Raw genomic sequence first — 23,084 nt, 5'->3', positions numbered from 1 at the left:
GCGTCCACGAGCAGGCCTGCCCCCGGAAGTAGAATGAAGGGTTCCGGGGCAGGGCCTGTTGTTTGACGCTGTGCGGTGGCTGCCTGAAGATTTTAAAGAAACACCGAGAGCATGGTGGGCGGGAGGACCAAAACCACAGAAACGGATAATTTTTGGGGAGACCATTCCCCCCTGTGGCCTCCCCCATTCCGACGCCTATGAGTTAGGCATTCGGTTACACGTGCAGTTGATAACACAGGTCAGCAACAACAATAAAATGTTTTTTTTGCTACCGAGAACTTAATTCCTAGTTAATTTAGGGGTCCTTTTACTAAGGCGTGCTGGCCGTTTTAGCGCGCAATGCGTCCATTATAGTCTATGGACGTGTTAGTCTTTAGCACGCACACGCTAAAACGGCTAACACGCCTTAGTAAAAGGACACCTTAATGACGCTGATTTCAGATCTGCAATTGAAATTCAGCTAGCATGTCAATTTTCTGAGATACACGTTAGAGAATGACACGGGGAAAAAATCTGTCCCCGTCACCGCCCCGTCACCGGCCCACCATCCTCTGCACCGCCCCGTCACTGCCGTTTTCTTCACCGCCCCGTCACCGTCACCGCCATCCCTTTCACCGCCCCGTCACCGCCACTGCCATCCCATTCACCGCCCCATCACCGTCCCCGCTGCATCCATTTTCCGTTTTCATCCCCTTGGCCCAGAATCCTTTTCCCTTTCACTCCCTCCTTACAGTTTGAGCCGGGAACACGGGTGATCACACGGTCCTCGCAGCCCCCACCCGCCTGCCCAATCGATCGTAGTGATTAGCCAGCTCTCTTCCTTCTCCTCACCTTAGTTTGCAGGCTTTCTTTTTCAGCGACCTGCACGCTTTCCCAAAGAGCCGCACACGCGCGGCTGCTCAGTGTTCAATCTTCTGCTCTGCTGCAACTTCCTGTTTCCGGTTGCGTCAGAGCAGAAGATCGAAACTGAGCAGCGGCGGGTGCATGGCTCTCTGATAGCGTGCGGGTCGCCGAAAAAGAAAATCTACAAACTAAGGTGAGGAGAAGGGAGAGAGCTGGCTAAACACTAGAATCGATTGGGCAGGCGGGTGTGAGCTGCGGGGACCGCGCGATCCTTCATGCCTCACTGCGGGGACAAGACCCATTCACCGCCCCGCGGGCGGTGAATGGCCTTTCCCCGTTGCCGCAGCGACTGCTAGTTTTCTTCCCCGTTTTCGGCGGGTGACCCGCGGCTAAAATGCGGTGGCCGCGGGTAAACCGCCACCGTGTCATTCTCTAATACACGTTACCAATTTCTTAGACAGTTTGCCATATCGGCACAATATTGCGAGTATGAACTGTGTCCCACCAAACGTGTGTTAAGGAGTTTACTCCGAAAACAAACACGGAGACATGTTACAGCATATATTTACGCCTCTCTTAACTCACTCAAAAGTGATGTCAGCATGTTCAGAAATGTTCGAGACGCTTGCTTGTACGCTTGTCTCTCTTTGCAAGAGCCAACAATCGTCTCCCATCACACTGGGATTGAACTTTCCCCGATATCTGCTTTCCATCACCTTGATATCTTGATGAAATCTTTCCCCATGCTCATCGCTGACATCACCAAGATTGGGTGGGCAGAAGTCGAGGTGAGAATGTAAGAAGTGTATTTTAAGGGACATTCTGGCACCCATTAGCTGATTTGCTGTCGGCATGTTCGACACAAGCTCAGCATAATTCTCTGATCTGCGATTACCAAGAAAATTCTGAACAACCAGAACATCTTCTAAAGACCTGAATGGAGGTGGAGGCGTGGCCTAGTGATTAGAGCAGCTGCCTCAGCACCCTGAGGTTGTGAGCTCAATTCTCACTGCAACTCCATGTGACTCTGGGTGCGTCACTTAACACTTCAGTGCCCCGGGTACAAAATAAGTACCTGTCTAAAATATGTGAACCACTTTGATTGTAACTACACAGAAAAAGCAGTATATCAAGTCCTTTTCACTTTACAATCAAGCTATTGTGACATCATTGATGAGGTTGACTCTGAACGGTGGAATGATTCATTATGACATCACAATCTCAGCTCTAGTTACCAGAGACCGAAACTCTTCACAGTATGGGGGGCATTAGCAACATCGGCCACCAAAATTGGAGGCGTGGCCCAGTGGTTAGAGCACTTGCCTCCACAGCCTGAGGTTGCGAGTTCAATTCCAGCTACAGCTCCTTGAGATTCTGGGCAAGTCACTTAACACATCATTGTCTCAGGTACAAAATAAGTACCTCTCTGAAAAATATTGTAAAACCGCACAGGAAACCCCCCCCCCCCAAAAAAAAAAAATTTCAAGTCCCATCCCCAATACCTGGGCACAAATCTGGCATTACACCTGAGAGTCCTGGTTGGGAACTGCTGATTTAGCATGGTCTGCTAGGAGTCATCTATACATTTAGGCCAGGCTTTCTCAACGATCCTTGGGAATAGCCTCAATGAATATGCATGAGCTAGATTTGCATGATGCACTGCCTTCATTGTCTACAAATCTATCTCATTCATACGTGGCACAGTGGTTAAAGCTACGGTCTTAGCATCCTGAGGTTGTGGGTTCAAACCCATGATGCTCCTTGTGACCCTGGGCAAGTCACTTAAGCCCCCCGTTGCCCCACGTACATTAGATACCCTGGGACAGACAGGGAAAAATGTTTGTGTACCTGAATAAATTCATGCAAACTGTTCTGAACTCCCTTGGGAGAACAGTAAAGAAAACTGAATTAGTAAGAAAAGTTTCTGGTAACAAGAGCTGTGATGTCACAATGCCTCATTCCACCAATAAGAGCCAACCTTGTCAGTGATGTCACAATGGCTCGATTGTCCTTTACTCGGGTCTCTTCTAGTACATTTTGATTTCTAGAGTGGCGCAGTGGTTAAAGCTCCAGCCTCAGCACTCTGAGATTGTGGGTTCAAACCCACGCTGCTCCTTGTGACCCTGGGCAAGTCACTTAATCCCCTCATTGCCCCAGGTACATTAGATAGATTGTGAACCCACCGAGACAGACAGGGAAAACTGCTTGAGTACCTGAATAAATTCATGTAAACTGTTCTGAGCTCCCCTGGAAGAACAGTATAAAAATTGAATAAATAAATTTGCATGTATCCTGAAAACCTGACTGCCTGGGTATGACCTGAGTACCCACTGGTTTAGGTCCTAGGTATGTATCTGGTTTGCCTGAACCTTAATCCGTCAGCGTGAAGTGAGTCACTTTCTCTGCCAAGAAGTTGTTGTTATCTCTTGTGGCCGGTGCCATTCCAAGTATTAACAGTAACATATTTCTAGATCTGCCTTTTCATGAACTGGGCCTCAGACATACAGCAAACCGGGCACAGAGGTGAAAAAAGTGTCGGAGAAGATGACTCAGCATGAGGGAGCCATGACTCAGCAAGAGGGGTCCTGCCACGTTCTGACGAGCTGAAGCAGTGCATAAGGACAGACAGGAGAAAAGTCAGGATCTTGGAAGACATTTCATTAGATTCAGGACAAAATTTGATCAAGCAATAAATTCATTTTGTGCTGTAGTCCACATTCATTTTTAATCAAATGCCAAACAGAATGATGTGCTATAAATCTTCCTTTGCTGAGACCAAATCATGCTTCTTTCTCCATCTCTCAATTTCATTTATTTTCTCCGCTCCCCATTCTTCCCCTTCCACAACTTTCACCATGAAAACTGGTTCGTATTTAGCCTCACTGTCGACGTACAACAGCCAAGGCAAGTTCATCGATACATGATTTTTGATGTATAAATGCAGATCGTAAAACCCCCATGAAACCTCCAGAAATGAAATTAAAACACTATAATAATTAAAAAACCAAATACATCTAAAAACCTGCCTAAATCGGTACTTGGACGATCTAAAAGACAAGTCGGCCAAGTGCCGATAATTGAAACGGGTTTTAGGTGTATCTAAAAACAGCTCATGCCTTTTCAGTGCTGCTCTACGCCGAGCTGAAAGGGGCATTATAGGAGGAGTGGTGAGGGTGGGATTTGGGCGGGATGTGGGCTGACCTAGACTTAGTGGTACTGCAAGAATAACCAAAAGTTTAACCAGACTGCCTAGACGGCTTCACACAGCTTATTTTAAAAAACCCCTTACGAGTCCACTTGGGCCATCCAATCTGAAACTTCATTCAGACCGGTAGGAGCCATAGTATTTAACTGAAACATCCATCGGAGCTCCCTTAAGTTTAACGTGCGCTCGATGTTAAGGTGCGCCTAACGGAGCATAAATCACGGGTCAACACAAGTAGTGAAGTCTCCCCTCTGGTTAGGCACTGGAGGCTATGTAAGCATGGTCTCTCAGATTTAAGGTGGAGAGTCCTGGATAGGATTATAGTAGGGTGGGAGGGAGGAAACATCGAGCGCACGCTAAACTTAAGGGAGCTCCGATGGATGTTTCAGTTAAATACTATGGCTCCTACCGGTCTGAATGAAGTTTCAGATTGGATGGCCCAAGTGGACTCGTAAGGGGTTTTTTAAAATCAGCTGGGACGCGAGGTTGTAAGAATGGTTGCTAGGGAGATTGACGTCATGGGAGGGGCGGTATTTAACACTCAGGAAGAATGCCGCGGCCATCTTTTGATAGCGAGCGGCAGTAGTGAAATGGAAAAAGTTTACTCTTAACCTTTGGTGAGTGAAGCAGTTCTTAATATATAAGGATATGGTAATACAGTATGGCAGTTTGAATGTGGGTGTATTTTGTCTTGCAGTTCCCCCGACCTTGAAAAAGAAATGCGAAACGCGTCGGGAAGGGAAACCGATAAGGAACTATCAAAGATAAAAAGATAAGTTATTCTAATTTATAATAAAAAGTTTTTTAAAAAGATTATAATTCTAATATAAAGATGGAATAATGAAGAGTACCACATAACACCACCAATTCTATTATGAAAAGGTGGATTCTGAATGTCCATTGATAAAGTACTAGTCCATTCAACAATATTTGGTTGAGTGTGGAGTTTAAAATGGGGAAAGATTGATTTATTTATTGAATGGTGAGTCAGCTAATTGTGGTGCATTAGGCAATGCCAGACTTCAGGAATACGAGAAATGAGGAAAAGCGGATACAGAGTCTGATGTGAGAGAACCATGAAAAAAATGTCGAAGGGCATTTTGGTTTCTATTTCGTAACTCCAAATGTAAAAGAATTACTGGAAAGTGCACCTTAAAAAAGAGAAACTATCTATCAAGATATACAATTGAATGGAGGAAATTAGTTACCCAAGTATTTGGCGAAAAGGTAAGTTTTTAGATGCCCTCTGAATTCTAAATAGGTACTGGAAATCATAATCAATCGATCTAAATCCTTGCCCCATAGAGCTGCCTGATAGTTTACAACCTTTTACAGGCGGGAAGATAAAGTTCAAATGCGAGCGACTCATATGTTTATTAGTGGCAAAAGAAAAAAGATCAGTTATATATTTAGGGGTAAGTCCACCTCAACGGAAAACAAGCACATAGATGAATGAACCCCTAAGATTCTTCTTAGCTTAGACAGGGTTAACCACGGCCTTGGGTGAATCTCTTCATAAAAGCATTAAATAAATACACAAATCAATTGCTCCCTCCCTGCAAATTCTGAGTTTTCCTCTTTCCTGTTTTTAAAGACTGACCCTAGACATCACATTATTTAAAGGGGAAAGCATCATTTTGCCAAGCTTCCTTTCTGACTCAGAAAAGTAAAGACCCAGGCTGATTTGGCTTCCAATAACACTCTGGACTGACTGTAGCTTTTGAACATCCGAGTACCTTCTCCACTTTAAGCTGCCAAAATAAGTCCCGTTTCTGCTGGAGCTCTGGCCGGCTTCCAGAACCCATCTGTAGCAAAGTATCCAAAGCACCGTCAAGTTCCACTGAGCACATGAGCCTGTGTAGTGACACGTTCAGGTTAGATGAGCCAAGAGATTTCTCAGATCTAAATGCTCAGAGATGAAAGGAGCTCCTTGCTCTTGACGAAGACCTTCACCACTGCTGTGATGTAAAAGTTTCTTTCAGGTTACAGCTTCATTTGTTCTCATGGAATGGTGAGCCCTGATATGCCAATTCTGGTCCATGAAAAACTCAAATTAGTCTCGGGGGGGGGGGGGGGGGAGGTGCTATGGCAGGGGTAGGGAACTCTGGTCCTCTAGAGCCGTATTCCAGTTGGGTTTTCAGGATTTCCCCAATGAATATGCATTGAAAGCAGTGCATGCAAATAGATCTCATTGCATATTCATTGGGGAAATCCTGAAAACCCAACTGGAATACGGCTCTCGAGGACCGGAGTTCCCTACCCCTGTGCTATATGCTGACATAGAAGGGTTTTCTTTTCAGCCTTTTTACTTGGTGGGGGTTCTGTGCCAATTTAAGGTGCACGTTAAAAATGTAATTCAGAAGCTCTTTTACTAAAGCTTAGTGCACGCTGCCCAAGTCCGGTCCTCGAGATCTACTGGCAGGCCAGGTTTTCAGGATATCCACAATGAACATGCATGAGAGAGATTTGCATACCAAGAAGGCAGTGCAGGCAATCTCTCATATGCATATTCATTGCGGGTATCCTGTAAACCTGGCCTGCCAGTAGATCGAGGACCGGACTTGGGCAGCCCTGGCTTAGCGCATGCTGTGGTTGAGCGTGGCCAATTGGACGTGTCCAGGGGCCAATACCCTAAGCCACACAGACCTCGGCTGAGCAAAAGCAAGGTATAGGAAGCTGGGAAGAACTGCAGTAAAGCTCAAAACATCTGGGTACCACAAAATAAATCTTTATTTCACACCAGACTTGGTGCATTTAACTCAAGTTAGTGGCAATTCATAAATGAGTTCCAAAAATACAAGCAAACAATAGTCCTTGCACAAAATACAAACAAAACAATCCATTTGTTGCCATCCACTGGCTTCTATTTCAGCCTTTTAATGGCTTTCTCTGAGGCCTACACCTGCCACACTGGGCTAAGCCCTTCCTGGCCCAGCCACTGTTTGCCACCTGGCTTGTTCAAACAGATTCTGCTATGACTTCTTGTAAGTCATTTCACTGGGGAAAAGTTCACCTTGGGGGTTTATTAGCCAAAATACCCCCTGTAGATTTTGGTGTACAAAAATCCCAACCAAGATCCCACTAGATTTTGAATAAAGAGTTCCCCAGTGTCCTGTGGCCAGCAGTGTTTTAAGTAACTAATTTTCATGCACTGCCCCAAACAGCATCACAGAAAAACAAAACTCAGTCCTGCTTGGATTTAGGCTGTGCAGTTTTCCTGCAAGTTCCATGCAACAAAGGGCAAAAAAAAAACCCAACCACCTCTTTCAGCCAAAGGCTTTAAATAATACAGCCTGGCTAGTCTGGAATCATTCACTACCAATTTCCTCTTGATAAACTCCAAACTTTTCCTACTGTTCCTCAGCCCAACTTCATTAAATCAGGGTCCGTAGCGTATGGAAAATCCTCACTCATTTCTTCCATACTCTGAGCTTCATTCATTTTTATTTATGAACGAGTCCTCAACAAAATCCTTCCAATCTTGGGATCCTACCTGCCCTTCTGGAGTATAAGGCTAGGGCGCACTTCTGTTTCCTGGCAGAGAAGGTCTAGTCCCCTTCTCTCTCCCTGCTGGGTGGCTGCCTGCAACTAGGAGCCCCACCCTTTTCTCTCTCAGTGGCTAACTGCCTATGCTGGAGTGAGGGTGTGCCCTTAATTCTGGCTAATTCTGAGCTCAGGTGCTTGTTGAGCTGGCTCAAACTAGTTTTGGATTTGCTAGGCCCTGGAGCTGTTCCAGTCCTGGCTTTAGGAATTCTCTGCCCTCGGCCTGATGGGATTTGTAGTCCTATTACCTTTCTTTTCACTTGCTGCTTAGAAAAAGGTAAACAGGTATGAGGAGTCCCTACCTCCTTCTGTGCACTGCTCTGCAAAGGCATTTTCTTTCTTGGCAGTGCCCTAGGAGGAATTTTAGGTTTATTTACTGTTTTCTCCTAGGACAATTCCCTACTTTGCAAGGATTCCTTTGCCTTCACAGGCAAAGGAATCCTGTGACAATGCTAATAGAATTACTGCATTCTAAATGCAAAGAAGCCATAGGTGTAAATGCAGGGGTCTCACAGTCCCTTCTTGAGGGCCGCAATCCAGTCGGGTTTTCAGGATTTCCCCAATGAATATACATGAGATCTATGTGCATGCACAGCTTTCAATGTATATTCATTGGGGAAATCCTGAAAACCCGACTGGCTTGCGGCCCTCAAGGAGGGACTTTAAGACCCCTGATTTAAAGTGAAATAAATGTAAGCCACAGAAAGGCAGGATATCAGATCCATGGCCCTTTAATCTTTTGGGTACAGGAAGCATGTTTTGGGGTGATTCTTCAAAACACATGTGTATTTTGTATTTTCAAATGGTAACACACAGATACAGCTTTCACTGTGCTTTGAGTCCCACATAAACCGCTGCCTCCAGATCGTGGCCTGGATTCTTGAAGAAGGGGTTAAGCTGCTTGTTACAATTCTTGTTTAAGTACAGGAGCACGTGTGAGTTAACTGATTTGTTAGTAGAGTAGACACGGTATCATCAGTAAGAAGCCCTCGCGGCGAAACTCAGGACTGAGTTGGGGAGCAGAGAAAATTCACCCGTCAGCACACTTGCACCTTTGCACATATTGATTTATATATCCACATTGGAAAAGGAAGACTGCGGAGCCACAAGACTCGATCATCCACGCTGAATAAGAGAAGTGCTATATTTATTAGCAGAAACGTGTAATAGAAAAACATACAAGCACAGGCTGGATGATTAACATCCTGAGATCAGATACAATATGGGACCTATAAGTGCGATGATGGTCCCGAAATGATCTCGCTGTGGCTTCTATGCAAGAGATAAGAGACCGAGCACTTATCACTAGTAGGAAGAAATATTTTTTAAAAATTTTAACATTAACGTTAGAGAATCTTGATAAGCAATTAAAGAAGCTGGTAATTAATTTGAATCTGTTACATTTATTTCAGACAGGTACTTTCTTTGTCCTCTACTGGGCGCACAATCTACGACTTTGTACCTGGGGGCAATGGAGAGGTAAGTAACTTGCCTGGAGTCACGACGAGCTGCACCCCATTCTCCATCTATTGATTTCATCAATCGGTCTACTCTTCCGCTCCAGTGAATGTAACTCGGCTTGAGCGACAACTGAAAAAGGTGATTCCCCTTAAAATCTCTGCCTGCTGCTGTCTATACATATAATAAATGCCTTTTCTAAAATGGTTGCTAATATTGATAAGATTTAAATATGTTTTTATATGTTCAAACTGCACCTAATGCTTCCAAAATCCACTCAGATAGCTTTACAGGTGGAATATATAGTCCGTGATCTTTGGACTTTGAATTTTACAAACTTACTCAACCCTCTATTGTCTCAGGTGCAAAAATTCGATTGTTAGTCCTCCAGACACAGAAAAATACCTAGCTGAATGTAAGTCACCTCATGCTTTTCCTGAAAAAGGTGTGAGCAAAATCTAAAGAACGAAAGAAAAGACATTATTTGGATTACTTGACTGGTTTTGGACACTCCTTAACCATACTGTTATCACTACTGAGGTATCCTTCGATAATTCTTTAAGGTCAGACCTTTCTCGTATCTATGAAACACATTGTTGGCTCTTGACTGTTCATCGTCACACATGACAAGTTCATAAGATAATTGAATTTGAGACAGAATCCAACTTTCCTTGCTAAACCCTAATCTGAATGAGGTTTTTTCCTTTTACTTCTAGAAGGGAAGTGACTAACCTAGGAAGAAACGTCCAAGAGTGGCCCTGGGGGTCAAAGAGGAGTGTAAAGGCATTTTGATTGCAAAACTTATTGAGACCCAGTTACACAATTATTGCATGATCTCTTTTGGAATGGTAATCAGGCTTCTTATGATTTTAAAGTGTTTGAGGCTTGTGCTGATGAGGACGGAGCTTAGGCATTGGTGGAATGAGGCATTATGACATCACAATCTGAGCTCTAGAATGTTGCTACTTATGATTTTAAAGTGTTTGAGGCTTGTGCAGATGAGGACGGAGCTTAGGCATTGGTGGAATGAGGCATTATGACATCACAATCTGAGCTCTAGAATGTTGCTACTTAGGATTTGAAAGTGTTTGAGGCTTGTGCAGATGAGGACGGAGCTTAGGCATTGGTGGAATGAGGCATTATGACATCACAATCTGAGCTCTAGAATGTTGCTACTTAGGATTTGAAAGTGTTTGAGGCTTATGCAGATGAGGACGGAGCATAGGCATTGGTGGAATGAGGCATTATGACATCACAATCTGAGCTCTAGAATGTTGCTACTTAGGATTTTAAAGTGTTTGAGGCTTGTGCAGATGAGGACGGAGCTTGCAGGAATGGGGCAGAGACAGGAAAAGAACTCTCCGGGATGGGATAGGAAAATGAGTTCCCGTGGGGACAGGGAAAAATCTGTCCCTGTGTTATTCTCTATTTCACAGCTGAAGCGCTGAGAGCAGGACCACAGAAGACAAATACAAATAGGAATGGAGATGTGGTAGACCCTGAATGACTTTCAGAGGATTGTGTTTGTGAGGAGCTACTTAAAACTAAAGGTGGACAAAGCTATAGGGCCGGATGGTGCACATCTGAGGGTGCCGAGAGAACTTAGGGAAGTTTCTGCAACTCTGCTGGCTGACCTTTTCAAAGCTTCTCTAGAGTTCAAAGTAGTACTGCAGGACTGGAGAAGGGCGGATGTGGTCCCTCTCCACAAAAGTGGAAGTAAGGAAGAAGTGGGGAATTACAGGCCAGTAGGTCTGACTTCTGTGGTAAGCAAATTAATGGAAATGCTTTTAAAACGGAGAATGGTGAAGTTTCCAGAATCCAGAGGATCACAGGACCTGAGCCAACATGGATTCACTAGAGGTAGGTCTTGTCAGACAAATCTGATCAACTTCCTTGACTGGTTGACCAGAGAATTGGATAGAGGGAGTGCGCTCGATGTGGTGTATTTAGATTTTAGTAAAGCCTTTGACAGTGTTCCACACAGACGTCTAATAAATAAACTGAGTGTCCTCAGGATGGGCCCCCAAAGTGATGGGTTGGGTCAAGAACTGGTTGATTGGAAGGCGACAGAGGGTAGTGATCAATGGAGATCGCTCTGAGGAAAGGGATGTCACCAGTGGTGTGCCTCAAGGTTCGGTTCTTGGGCTTGTTCTTCCATCCTGAGCCTGCTCGATTATTGCAACATTATTTACTTGGCATCCTACAAAAAAACCATCCTAAGACTCAGAGTCATTCAAAACACGGCAGTTCGGCTGATCTTGAGGCTGAAGAAATGGGAACACATAAGCCCCTACTATCAGAAACTCCATTGGCTGCCCCTAGAGGCGCGAATCCTGTTTAAGTTCTCCTGTCTATGTTACAAATCAATATTTGGCCTAGCCCCCACTTACCTGGTTTCCCACTTCAATCTGGCCAGTTATCTTAGACCCACATGAAGAATACATCTGTTCTCCTATACGACAATAAAAGCCTTCCACTACAAAAGATTCCAGGCAGGCAAATGGAACGATTGGCTTAGTAACGTTTTCGCACTCTCATCATCCTACTTCAGTTTTAGAAAACTGGTAAAAACGAGCCTGTTCAATCGATTTGTTAACTAAGAATCTCCTCAGCTCTGCTTAATCAACCAGTATCCCTAATGAGCTAAACAGCTTTCATATTCCTTCATTATGTAAGATTGTATTGCTGACTTTGATTGTAACCTCTTCGCCGACTTTGACTGTAACCTCTTCGCTGATTGTCCAGCGCTTCTTGCTGTAAACCGCCTCGAATTTCTATGGCTTTGGCGGTATATAAGAATAAAATTATTATTATTATTATTATTAAGCCAAATTGCTTAAGGGCTATCGGCTAAAATTTGCCTCTTTGTGGATAATATCAAATAATATCTCTGATGGTATGGAAAACATAAGGAAGGACTTCGCGAACCTTGAAGAATAGTCCAGAATTTGGCAGCTAAGATTTAATGCAATGGGTTGTAAATCGGAGAACAGTATAAAGAGAAGCATTTGACTTAGGAGAGATTGTGCACAGACATTTTTTTCTGTTCATTTTGTCACAGTAATTGACAGAAGGTCATTGGGTGTTAATGTAGTTTTGTTCTATTTCTAAACCATCTTAAGAGGTACTTTATGACCCTAGAAGTTATATATTTATCATTCTACCTTACCCATGAGGTTTAATGTAAATTACAATGAAAGCCTGGAATGATTTGAAAAACTGAAGTCTGAAAACCTTAGCAATCTCACACCAGGAGGAGACGGATAATGAAGCTCAATGAGGCTTTTAGGAGAACAGAATTCCCACTGGAGCTGCTTCCGAGGTGAGCTAATTTCAGCTCGGAAACGAATTGTTCATTACAGCTATGCATGGTTTGGTCATGGTTACATATTAATATGATCCGTGTTTATTATTACCACTTAGGCTTTGGATCAGTTTGTTCTTACGATATAAGTCACATTACTCCAGAGAAGTGACACTTTGAGGTTTTTGAGGGGTAACAAATGCCAGCTTTCTATTTCGGCCTTATGAAGACAAGTTGTGACATTTTGTTTGAAGTGTCTGAAGTTCTAAAGTTGTCATAATAAAGCTGTGATCGCAGACTTCTCAAAAAAGAGTCTGAGCCAGCAGATTTCTGCTCCTTTCCTTCCGTAGTCACGGTTTCAGCAAGCGTGGTTTCAATTATTCACGGTTTTTAGCTTGCTGGCTCCACCCCACCCCCAATTACATCGGTGTCAGGATAATTGAGCGCAGCACAGAGGCGCACGCCGCTCAAAATGACTGTTTTTAGGGCTCCGACGGGGGTGTGTGGGGGGGAACCCCCCACTTTACTTAATAGACATTGCGCCGCGTTGTGGGGAGTTTGGGGGGTTGTAACCCCCCACATTTTACTGAAAACTTCACTTTTGCCCTGTTTTTAGGGAAAAAGTTAAGTTTACAGTAAAATGTGGAGGGTTACAACCCCCCAAACCCCCTATAACGCCGGCGCGATGTCTATTAAGTAAAGTGGAGGGGTTCTTCAACAAAACTCCCCGTCGGAGCCCCTAAAAACAGTAATTTTGAGCGGCGCGCGCCTCCGCGCTGCACTCAATTGTCCGGGCGCACCTTTGTCTTTCGCGCCATTGTCTATAAACCAATTACATCAGTTTGCAAAGAGAAATCGCCGATTCCAAGCTTTTACAGAGAAAAATCGATGAGTCCCGGCACTTTCTTTACCGCGTTTTGCCTCTCCTTCAGGAACAGGCCAGGTCTCCCTCCATGTTATTCACGGTTTCACCCTATTCACGATGGTTTTTAATAGAAAACAGCGAATAACATATGAAAAAAATATTTGTGGTTTTTCTGTATTTGCGGTTCTGTTAATCCCCTATCACAGCGAATACGGAGGGAGAAGTGTTCCCTAAGCCTTCATTTATCCTATTATCCCTCCTTCAGTTGGGAAATTGCAGTGACTGGGAGCCTCGTTGCCTGATTTCTTTCAGGATCTTATAACCACAGACCCTGTTTTACAAGCCGATCACTTACAATGGACCACTCCCTTGCAATATTCACTGCTTTCCTCCTGCAACAATGTAACCTTCCTTTACAACACGTTATAACCTTCCTCGCTGAGTATATAACCATCTTATTCACTGTGTTGTAACCATTTCCCCATGCTGCTACAGGGGCCTCTTATCCTGTAAATAGCCTTGAACCTATACCGGAAAAGTGCGATCCAGAAATCCTGATTAGATTAATAAGAATAGCCTTACTGGATCAGACCAATGGTCCATCTGGCTCAGTATCCCGTTTTCACGGAGGCCAAGTCACAAATACCTGGCAAAAACCCAAATAGTAGCAGCATTCCATGCCACCGATCTAGGGCAAACAGTGGCTTCTCCCATGTCTGTCTCGACAGCAGTTTATGGACTTTTACTCCAGGAACTTGTCCAAATCTTTTCTAAAACCATAAGAACATAAGAATTGCCACTGCTGGGTCAGACCAGTGGTCCATCATGCCCAGAAGTCCGCACACGCGGCAGCCCCCAGGTCAAAGAGCAGTACCCTAACTGAGACTAGCCCTACCAGCACACTTCTTGTTAAGCAGGATCCTGTCCAACCCTGTCTTGAATCCCTGGAGGGTGTTTTCCCCCACAACAGATTCTGGAAGAGCATTCCAGTTTTCCACCACTCTCTGGGTGAAGAAGAACTTCCTTACGTTCGTACGGAATCTATCCCCTTTCAATTTTAGAGCATGCCCTCTTGTTCTCCATACCTTGGAGAGGGTGAACAACCTGTCCTTATCTACTAAGTCTATCCCCTTAAGTACCTTGAATGTTTCGATCATGTCCCCTCTCAATCTCCTCTGTTCGAGAGAGAAGAGGCCCAGTTTCTCTAATCTTTCGCTGTACGGCAGCTCCTCCAACCCCTTAACCATCTTGGTTGCTCTTCTCTGGACACTCTCGAGTAGTACCGTGTCCTTCTTCATGTACGGCGACCAGTGCTGTATGCAGTACTCCAGGTGAGGGTGTACCATGGCCCGGAACAGCGGCATGATAATCTTCTCCAATCTTTATCATTCCTAGCATTCTGTTTGCCCTTTTTGCCGCCGCCACACATTGTACAGACGGCTTCATCGACTTGTCGATCAGAACTCCCAGGTCCCTTTCCTGGGAGGTCTCTTCAAGTACTGCCCCGGACATCCTGTATTCATGCCTGAGATTTTTGTTACGACATGCATCACTTTACACTTATCCAAGTTGAACCTCATCTGCCATGTCGATGCCCATTGCTCGAGCCTGATTATGTCACGTTGCAGATCTTCGCAGTCCCCCTGCGTCTTCACTACTCTGAATAACTTTGTATCATCTGCAAATTTAATCACCTTGCTCGTTGTACCTATGTAAACACCCAGACAGAATCTGAGAGCAGAAACCACCTGAAGGGAATCTCTTGCTCAAAGCAGGCAAGCAGAGAAGTTCTGTGACCTCTCTTTTGGTTCCAGGATGGACTCACAACCTGGGTGCGGAATGTATTCTTGGGAAGGGCCTGGTGTTGGCCGGAAGAAAAGCATTTCAGCTTCATTGCCCAGCCAGTCTCGTTCAGTCATGTGCCAGGAGGAGCAAATGGAGTTTCTTCCTCTGAACAGAAAGCCTGAAGCTCACGGCTGCAGGGTTAGCTGAACGCCTGCCTTTCATTTCATCCTATAAACACATTCTTCACTTCCTATCTCAGGGCAGCTCAGCAAACAGGGCTTTGAATGTGAAGAAGGAAAGCACCGCATGCGGTCACATAAAGAAGCAAAGGGAAAGCCACACTCTTCATTAAGGGGAGAGAGGAACAAGAAGCTGCTCTCCAAGCGTCCTAGACTAAGCCTATGATTGCTACTGCTTCAAAGGAAGGAGTGGCAGATGTATAAAATCTGTACATTTCTAAGGTTACCATATGGCTCCAGGAAAAGGAGAACGGGTTGAGACATCCAGTGAAAGCAATAGAAGCAAACCCCAGATGTCTGAAGCCATCCTCTTGTCTCTGGAGCCATATGGTAACCCTTTACATTTCTCTGGTTATTAGAATTCCAAATTCTTCCCCTCCTGCCACCTCCTCGCTTGGGTTTATGGCTTACATGGGCTGCTCAGGACTGGGCAAGTGGCAAACGGACCCTAGGAACCTCCGGCAAAAGGCATTCATCAATAAAGCCTGGCCACTGAAAAGAGACAGCTCTTTGCAAATCTTTCCCACGGAAGGACGGGATGCAATGAACAAACTGACATTACTTTGCCAGATACACTTTGAGTTTCAAAGCTGATGAAGACATTTGAAGTCTTGATTTTCCACTGATCAATAGAACCTTCCTCAGACTCTCTTTTTCGTGTCCATCGCATGATCAACAGATCTGGCAAGCAAACAGCATTAGTTATGTGTTCAAACATGCTAAATGCTAATTCCCCGGCCAATTTGGCCTCAGTTGCTCGTAAACACAGTCGCCTGTTTGGGTGTATTTCTCTTCTAGGCCTCTGATGCAAGATATCCAGACATTGTTGACAATAAACAGTGCTGTGTGGTTATTGACTCATCTCTCTGTTTATTTATTAACTTTAAACACTTTTAACGTGTGGTATCAAAATTTCACAGCGGCTTACAAAAAAAAACCAAAGGCGAATTAATAAAATATCCATAATGAATACTGTACGAATAACACACAAGAAAAGCTGCCGACCATTCGGATGCCACACAGTAAATCTCTTGACACAGGTCTGCAGAATACAAAAGTCACTCACTAATCTATTCTCCACCAATAATATGAGAGGCCGCTGAAAAGTTCTCAGCACGACCAAGAAGAGAATGATGTGAGCCATGAAACTTTCAAGTTATTCCACACTTTTCTTGACACTTTTCATATCAGTGAGGCAAATGCATCTAATAAATGGGCACAAGCCATTGTGACATCACCGATGAAGTTGGCTATTAGGCATTGGTGGAATGAAGCATTATGACATCACAGTAGGAGGGGCCGCTGAAAAGTTCTCAGCACGACCAAGAAGAGAATGATGCGAGCCATAAAACTTTCAAGTTATTCCACACTTTTCTTGACACTTTTCATATCAGTGAGGCAAATGCATCTAATAAATGGGCACAAGCCATTGTGACATCACCGATGAGACTGGCTCTTAGGCACTGATGGAATGAGGCATTATGACATCACAGTAGGAGGGGCCGGTGAAATTCTCAGCCCGACCAAGAAGAGAATGATGTGAGCCATGAAACTTTCAAGTTATTCCACACTTGACACTTTGTTTCAATGATATGAAATGAAACAAAAACAACAAAAAGTATCAAGTGTGGAATAACTTGTAAGTTTCATGGCTCCACATAGAAACATGATGGCAGATAAAGGCCAAATGGCCCATCCAGTCTGTCCATCCACAGCATCCACTATCTCTTCCTCTCCTTATGACAGTGTACCGCAAACTGCGTGCCGTGGCAGATTCCAGGTGCACCCTGACGAGATGCTGGTAAGGAGGAGAGGCGTGTCCTGTAGGCAGTCAGCTGGCACCGACAACCTTCCTCTTCGCCGGCATCTCTCCTCCTCTCCCCACAACTGCTCTCCTCCAGGATCTCCCACCAAAGTGACAGCTTCAGGGTTACGGTTTGCGCAGCATCGTTGTCATGCGCATGTGCGGACATCAACGTGATGACATCACACATGCGCATGGCATCATCGTGCCAACGTCCACATACTTCCGGGTGCCTTCCAGCCAGGCTACTGGGTTTAGTGTGCTGACTGCCAAAAAGTTGGCTGGACACTGCCCTAAGACATCCCATGTGCCTGTCCCAGGCTTTCTTGAATTCAGACACAGCTTCTGTCTTCACCACCTCTTCCGGGAGACTGATCTACCACCCTTTCAGTAAAAGAAGTATTTCCTTAGATCAGTGGCTCCCAACCCTGTCCTGGAGGACCACCAGGCTAGTCAGGTTTTCAGGATTGCCCTAATGAATATGCATGAGAGAGATCTGCATATGATGGAGGTGCCAGGCATGCAAATCTGCTCCGAGCATATTCATTAGGGCTGTCCTGAAAACCCAACTGGCCTGGTGGTCCTCCAGGACAGGGTTGGGAACCACTGCCTTAGATTACTCCAGAGCCTCTCACCTTTGAACTTCAACCTATGCCCTCTCATTCCAGAGCTTCAAATGAAAAACTTGCCTCGTGCACATTTATGTCAAGTAGGTATTTAAACGTCTCTGTCACGTCATTCTCTTCTCGGTCGGGCTGAGAACTTTTTAGCAGCCTCTCGTATAAAAGAATGGTATTGAATTAAACTTGTTAAACTTGCTAATGTAGCCTTCAAATCTCTCCACGGCACCCTTCCTCCCCTCTTTCCACTATCTTGGCTCTCCTCGAATCTTAACTCCACCAGATCCACTCAAAAATTCAAACAATCCTTCCCCTCTTTAAAAGGCATATCCCATACAGGAAAACTTGGAACATCCCTCCTCTTCAGGATCACCGAGCTGTGGAACAGCTTTACTGCCCCTCTTCGGAGTTCGACCTCCCTCCAACGCTTCAGAAAACATTTGAAAACTTGGCTTTTCTCCAAAATGTAACTACCCCCTCCCTCTCCATTATTCTAAGTCCCCTCTTTCCTTCCTGTTTACCAAGCCCTTCTTCTTTCCATTGGAGTTCCTTTCTTTATTAATTCCTGTAAACCGTGTCGAGCTCCACTTCTGTAGAGATGATGCGGTATACAAACTTAAGGTTTAGTTTAGCTTAGTTTATATCTTATAGTCACATTTCGGTTCCACTCCTTTCACAAAAGGTTTTTCTTTCTCAATGCCAGCCGGATACGTTTTTCCTGGTGGCTTTTTTTCCACAGTCCTGAATGTTCAAGATGGACGATAGTACATGTCTCCAATATACAAAAGCAAACGAAAAGCGATAGTCTGCGTTTAGAGAACTGATGACTTTAGGGTGGACGATTGATGGTCCCTGCAACGGTTCCAAAATTAGGAGAGCATTGGATAGAGAAAGCCAGACATTTTCATTTGTAAGAGGATTGATTCATAAGTCATGGCAACACATTTTTTTTTTTCTATACTGGAAATCTAATCTATGCACTTGAAAATATGCGACACGTACTTCTTAATGTTGCCACCAGATAAGAGATGAATGCCAGAGTCTCTGGTAGGGGAGAAGCAAAAAATTGTTGCATGTATTTATGAATCAACTCTCATACAAGTGTCAAAATTTTGATGTGTCAAATCCCTCCTCATAAGAACATAAGAAAAACCTTACTGGGTTAGACCGAAGACTGTTCAAGCCCAATAGCCAATCCAGGTCCCTAGTACCTGGCCAAAACCCAAAGAGTAGCAACATTCCATTATTTCAGAGTATGCAAGATTCCGGAACCCTACAGAGTGCAACATTCCATGCGGAATCCCCAAAGAATAGCAACATTCCATGCAGTGGCTTCCCCCATGTCTGTCTCAATAATAGACTATGGACTTTTCTTCCAGGAAATTGTCCAAACTTTTCTTAAAGCCAGCTGCATTATCCGCTCTTACCACCACCTCTGGAAACGTGTTCCAGAGATCTGAGTGGAAAAAATACTTCCTCCTATTGCTTTTAAAAGTATTTCCCTGTAACTTCATCGTGTGTCCCCTAGTCTTTGTCATTTTTGACGGAGTGAAAAATTGATCCACTTGAACCCGTTCTACTCCGCTCAGGATTTTGTAGATTTCAATCATATCTCCCCTAGGCCGTCTCTTTTCCAAGCTGAAAAGCCCTAACCGTTTTAGTCTTTCCTCATACGAGAGGAGTTCCATCCCCTTTGCCATCTTGGTTGCTCTTCTTTGAACCTTTTCTGGTAAATACTATTACTTTCAGTGTTGGCTTGTAGCTTTCTATTCTTTCTTTGGGAGAACAATCTTTCTTCTTCCATAAAGAAAAGTAAGAGGCTGGTTCGGTTTCTGACATGAGGTGATAAAGTCTCTCAAGCCCGTCAGCGTAGGCATTGCTAGTCCACTGCAGGGTGCCTTGACTTAGGTGTTGCTAATACCACACGGTATTCCATGCGCAACCCAAATTACTTGTAGTGTAACTATGGCAAATTGTAACCTGTTAACGATATATTATGTATGTTAACCTGTAACCTGTTCTGAGCTTGTTGAAAATGAACTATATAAATATAGCAGTGATTTTGATTTCTAGATACACTTATTTTTTAATTAAGGAGGAAGTTATCAATTTGGGCTACTATTAAATCGGGTTATTTTAATATTAACCCGTTAGTAGTAAAAAAAAAAAAACCAACACCCCACCTTCTTTTTTTAAAATTTATAACATTTTATTGAAGGAAATAATATAATATAATACAAATGGTTCACAGTCATTCGTGCGTGGGACACAGCCACGCCAACATTTGAGCCCAGACAAATGGGTGCAAGACTCCAGCGCGCCGCCAGAAAAGTTAATTTTAAAGAGCTCCGACAGGAGGTGTGTAATAGTGTTCACACTGTCGTGGGGGGAGGAGTTGGGGGCTTGGAACCCCCCATTATAAAGGAAACTTAACTTTTTCAAAAATTTTTAGGAAAAAGTTAAGTTTTCTGTATAATGTGGGGGGTCCCCCCCCCCCATCGGAGCTCTTTAAAATTAACTTTTACAGTGGCATGCTGGAGTCTTGCGCGCAATTGTCTGGGCTGAAATGTCAGCGCACTTTTGGCCCGTCACCAATACAAATAGATTTCATTTCAAACAGATTTACAATTATAATATTTACATACATATTTCTATCATTCCTTCAAAATATATTTCCATATGACCCAAATCAACCCCCACCTTCCTTCCGTCCCTTCCCCCTCCTATTTTCCCCCCCAATTCACATTGTATTAAAGTCATTAATAAAACCATAATATAAAAAAGAAATAGTACAGGTAAGTCATTTATAGACAGTAGGGCATATTGGAATAGGAATCAGGTTCATTTCTAGAAAAGCAACCCCCACCCGCTCAGCCCCTCTCCCGCTCTCTATATCTGATGGAACAGATGAGCCATTCCTGTATCGCAGGTCTGATCCTCTTCATTCAGGCATTTGTGACTTTTGTCCATTGAAAAATATGGAGTTATCCGTTTCTTCTTTGTTTTTAAGGCGAGCAAAAAGAAAATGGAATCGAGATGCCTCGCTCCATCTGATTACATTGGTCAGCTCTGCTTTCAGCGATGTCCTCACCGCTCCTGTCCTGTCACCCGTCCAACATCTTAAACTGCCAGCAGGTCCGGGATTATTATGGAAGCAGCAGGCGTTCATATGCAAACAATGAATGCAGAAAAAGAGCCCACGGATTCTTTTCTGGCAGTGAATTCATAGACTGAAGGAGATTCTCATCCGGTCTTCAGCTGAGCAAGGCATTAGTGCAGGAAGTGCTCAACCCATGATTTCTCGCCCAATGCAAACAGATTTCTTGCCAAAACCAAAACCTGAAGTCTGTTGCCAATATTCTGTTAAGTTTCTCATATATCCAACTAGATAGGTGCACAAAGCAACATTTTTACGCATATGCACTAGGGATGTTCATCCAATCGAATTTGGGCACTGGGAGAGTGTAGTTTGTGGGATGCAAATTGATGCAGCTGCGATGTAATGCACTTTCATGAAGAAGAGCTACTATATGGGTATCTGCTTTCCAGAGGCACTGGGAGGGAGAGGGAGTCCCAGCCATTGCACGAGTTCCCAGTGTCCATACTTTGGGTGCAGATGCGTTAGGTTGTGATGGGAGAGTTAAGAACATAAGGAAAGCCTTAATGGGTCAGACCAATGGTCCATCAAGCCCAGTAGCCTATTCTCATGGTGGCCAATCCAGGTCACTAGTACCTGGCCAAAAACCAGAATAGCAACATTCCATTATCTCAGAGTAAGCAAGCGCGACGCACAAATAGAAGATTAGATTAGATTAGATTAGATTCTGGAACCCCAAAGAGTGCAACATTCCATGCAGAATCCCCAAAGAGTAGCAACATTCCATTATCTCAGCCTAAGCGAGATTCCGGAACCCCAAAGAGTGCAACATTCCATGCGGAATCCCCAAAGAGTAGCAACATTCCATTATCTCAGGGTAAGCAAGATTCCGGAACCCCAAAGAGTGCAACATTCCATGCGGAATCCCCAAAGAGTAGCAACATTCCATTATCTCAAAGTAAGCAAGATTCCGGAACCCCAAAGAGTGCAACATTCCATGCGGAATCCCCAAAGAGTAGCAACATTCCATTATCTCAGCCTAAGCGATATTCCGGAACCCCAAAGAGTGCAACATTCCATGCGGAATCCCCAAAGAGTAGCAACATTCCATTATCTCAGGGTAAGCGAGATTCCGGAACCCCAAAGAGTGCAACATTCCATGCGGAATCCCCAAGGAGTGGCAACATTCCATGCTACCGATCTAGGGCAAGCAGTGGCTTCCCCCATGTCTTTCTCAATAACAGACTATGGAGGAACATCTTGGGTATTTGAAGATTCCGACGCCACAGTTCTTTCAGTAGCTGGAATATAAGCAGTTGGATAAAACCAAAACGCTATTTGACTCATCTCAACAGCTTTGCTTCACAGCCTTCACAAAGCAAACCTACATGTGTTGTCCAGGATGAGATTAAATAGTGTGACAAATCAACAGGAATGCCGATTAGTCTGAATTACGTTAAAGTTTGCAAAATTCAGAATTATAATACTGTTGGCTGGCTTGAAGATCTTTTTACAGTGTGTGAGAAAAAACTCCTACTGTAAACCTGCATAAAAGCAACACAGGTGTCTATGACCCTGATTCGCTAAAGTCAGCGATCGTCGCTAAACCTTGCGGGGGGAGGCAGAGATGAGGGTGGGGGTAGGGGTACCACCTCCCTGGGCACCACTCAGCCCTGTTACGCCGCCGAGTAGAGTGTTCACCTCTTGACCTAAATTAGAGTGTACTCACCTTGACACGTTTCCAGCTACGGAGCACCTGAGTCTTGCTTCTCGTTCCCTCAGAATGTAAATTAAGTAGACTGTAAATTAAGTAGACTTTTGGCAAAATTAAACAAGTGTGCATTGGCCACTTCATTAAGAGAGGAGGATTTGTTTAAGAAAAAGGAAAGTTGATGAGAGGGGAACGAGAGGGCACTCTCTAAAGTTAAAAGGGGATAGATTCCGTACAAACGTAAGGAAGTTCTTCTTCACCCAGAGATTGGTAGAGAACTGGAACACACTTCCAGAGGTTGTTATAGGGGAAAACACCCTTCAGGGATTCAAGACAAAGTAGATAAAGACAGGTTGTTCACCCTCTCCAAGGTAGGGAGAACGAGTAGAAAGGGGATAGATTCCGTACAAACGTAAGGAAGTTCTTCTTCACCCAGAGAATGGTGGAAAACTGGAACGCTCTTCCGGAGGCTGTTATAGGGGAAAACACCCTCCAGGGATGCAAGACATAGTAGATAAAGACAGGTTGTTCACCCTCTCCAAGGTAGGGAGAACGAGTAGAAAGGGGATAGATTCCGTACAAACGTAAGGAAGTTCTTCTTCACCCAGAG

The 23,084-nt window shown here is 44.3% G+C and overlaps 1 long non-coding RNA gene across 1 annotated transcript; it reads left to right on the top strand.

Annotated features, from left to right (window-relative positions):
- Positions 1–4,604: 4,604 nt before the first annotated feature.
- Positions 4,605–21,320, top strand: LOC117366832. The gene is made up of 4 exons (XR_004540653.1): positions 4,605–4,665; positions 4,746–5,275; positions 9,004–9,190; positions 20,677–21,320. It is a non-coding gene; the product is annotated as an uncharacterized LOC117366832 (long non-coding RNA).
- Positions 21,321–23,084: the final 1,764 nt, after the last annotated feature.

Source organism: Geotrypetes seraphini, chromosome 9, assembly GCF_902459505.1.
Source record: "Geotrypetes seraphini chromosome 9, aGeoSer1.1, whole genome shotgun sequence".
NCBI lineage: Eukaryota > Metazoa > Chordata > Amphibia > Gymnophiona > Dermophiidae > Geotrypetes > Geotrypetes seraphini.
This window is presented reverse-complemented; position numbering and strand designations above follow the sequence as displayed.